This window comes from Eurypyga helias, unplaced genomic scaffold, assembly GCF_000690775.1.
Source record: "Eurypyga helias isolate BGI_N326 unplaced genomic scaffold, ASM69077v1 scaffold32712, whole genome shotgun sequence".
In the NCBI taxonomy this organism is placed as follows: domain Eukaryota; kingdom Metazoa; phylum Chordata; class Aves; order Eurypygiformes; family Eurypygidae; genus Eurypyga; species Eurypyga helias.
The window spans coordinates 2865-5930 of NW_010235826.1; positions in this window are offsets into that span (position 1 = coordinate 2865).

Genomic DNA, 3066 nt, shown 5'->3' on the forward strand with positions numbered 1-3066 from the left:
AAATGTTTGGAGACAAACCCTGCAGTGTGCATTTATAACTGATATGTTAGAATCTGTCTAATCTTGTTGTGAAACATAAGTTGTTTATAACACTGCCATCCATGCAAACTCCCTTGAATGTGGGCAAACTTGGATCCAATCTAAACCTGGCAGCTGGCTCTTGTCTGTAAAGATCTGAACTGGAAACTCAGTGGTATCTGAACTGGAACATCTTAGTGATAATTGATAATCTAGAATCAGGCATGGCAGCATTCATTGAATGAAAAATTAGTCGTGCATGTTTGGTTGCCACACATATATCTGAGACCCCTCTACTTATAGTTGTTTATAAACTACCAGTAAAACTGTTTTCAATTTTCCTCCTAATGATGGATTTTTCCACCTGGATTTGAGAAACAGCATGGGCAATATCTGGTGACTTAAGAGCAATGGGTCCCTAAGGCCTCAGAGGGCAACATCTGCTTTGCAAACAGGGACAGACCCCCTGCACAGGTGACCTCCTCACCCCTCCTTCCCCCACATTGCCTGACCTCTTCGCCTTGCTAGTTTATTGACAGATTTGGTATCCAAACTCTGTAATGAACCCTGAAGGGCAGTTATTACTCAGGTCCTGTATGTCTGTGTGTTCCTGCCACAGACATAGACACAGTAGAGTGAGTTTAAAAAAAAAAAAAAAGGCAGCATATTTAGCTTTTATTTGTTATGTCCTGATAATGGACTTTTGGAGATAACCATGAGGTCCAGTGCAGCCCAAAAGCCCCTGCAGAAAACTAGTTTGTGGACTTCTGAAGGAGCTGAAGCTCTCATGATGGGCAGAGAGGTTGCTTCCTTCCAGTTCCAGCAGATAGGGCAACAGTGGAGAAGGATGTGTCAGAGGGCCTGACTTTCTTGTGGTTGTACTGACCAGCTCTGCTATGTAAACCATAACTGTAATTATGACCTCTAATTTAATGACCTCACCTGCTCATGTTCGTTATGTTTGCCCTGCTATCTGCAAACTAGATCCTCCTTTCCCTTTATTCTGGGTGCTTTAAGACTGAGGGTATGTAAGGTGATGGCCTTTCTGGGCATGGGATTATTTTTCTTTCCATGAAAAGATTAGCGCTTTTCAGTCTAAGAATCTTGGGTTTAATTCCCTAGAATTTTGTCAAACTTTAACTGTTTTAGTTGAAATTTTCTTTGCTGGTGTATGCCACCAAAGAGAACCCTAGGCCCAGACCAAAGGTCTATCTAGCATGATGCCTTGTCTCTAACATCAACTAACAATGGGCATTAGGAAAACAAAATAGAAGAACAAAGTAAATATGTTGGGTTTTTTCCCCAGTAATAGCAAAAGCCACACCTTTACCATTAAGGTGACGTGTCTGTAAACTGCTGCTTTCAATTCCCTGCTCCAAAGCATAGTAAAATTAATATTTCTCAACAAATCAATTGTAAAAATGTCTTTGTTGTTTTCAATAAGCAAAGAGCTTTATTTTTCCCTGATCTCATTCCCAGAAATGCAAAAATTTTCTGTCTTAACAGTTATAGTGCAATAGTTACTCCTGTCCTTGTTGGTCTTACTGTTATTATTAACATTGCTGTTAGTAAAACTGCCAAATTTGCTGTTGTGGAATTTTATGCTATACATAAACACGCAGACACATAACACACAGCAACTACACAGACTTTTAAATTCTCTCATTTTTACCGAAAGAAACATAAAACCTTGTCAATAGAGCCATATGTGTGGATTAGAAATGCGACAAATACAAAAATAGGTAGACAGACACTATTTTTTACCAGTCTTAATAGCAGGTCAGTGGGAGCTATTCTGTGCTCTTTTAAATTTATAATAACTTGCCCACAGGGTATGGGCTGCCTTCTTATTTTCATTCACTCCTATTCACGTGTGCTCCCCTAAGAAAGATTGTAATTGAGGTCAGGATAGAGGCATGCAGTTCTCCTGGAGTTGTATAAATACTACACAGGTTTACTATTGCTATAGTAACTGCTTTTTTGCACCCTAATTTGTCACTAGAGCCAGGCAAAATTCTTGCTGTGAATTTTTTCATGTACTTTCTCATGAACATAAGACCTTGTTGTGCTTTATAAATAACACTGAAAGAACACTTCATCCTACAGCAAAAGCTTTCAATTTCATACTTGAAAACATGCTCACAAAACCCCTTATTTTGACAACTAGGTAAGTGATCTTGTTTTCTAACATGTTGAGTATGCTACAGCTCCAGCTGAATGTGGTGTCAGCCTTTTCCTTTAAAACCTGTTGACCTACATCTTTTGCCTCTCTAAGGATACTTGCTGTGCCCAGCATGACTCAGGGTGCAAAATGGTGGATTCTTGTAGTGATATTTCAGAAGTTAGCAATCTACGTTTCTGGATAACTGCTGGGTTGTGTGCAAGGGATTGTGTGAGTTCTTATCCTGCATGTCTGTGCAACGTGAGTTGATGTAGTTTTAGTCATCAGTGAGGGTGGCTGGGACAATTTTGCCTGAATTGAAGGGAACAAAAAGTGCTCAGCTGATCTGTTCATGTAACTCAACTGCAGGCAGAGGTAAGACTTGGTAACTTCATTAGCTACACAGTCAGTGGCCCGTGCTTCTGGTTTTGCATTCACAGAACTTGCAGTCGTATAAGAATCTTTGAGTTGTGCAGTAGTCATTAAGGATCTGATATGCATCATTCATTAAACTTCAGTTTGCTGTTCCTCTTTTAAGGTAGCCAGTAGCTTATCTTCAAGCACATGAGAGGGAAACAAGTAAATAAAACCAACATCCTGCATTTAGTATCCATAGAGCATGTGGACAACAATGAAATACTTCAAATTCAAAAGTTCTTTATACTTGTATATTAATCTCTCTAAGACTTGATTAAAGCAGGCGGTCAATGCATCTAGCCTCTCTCTAACATAGTTACAGGTGACCTGAGTCATAGTTTCTTTTTAACCTGCTGGCATGATGCGTCAAACTCTCAACTGGTGCAATCAGCATGCCTGGCCATGATAGATTTGGGCCTCATAGAAGGAAATGTGGCCATCACTCAGTTTGGCATAGCAATTCTCCTAAG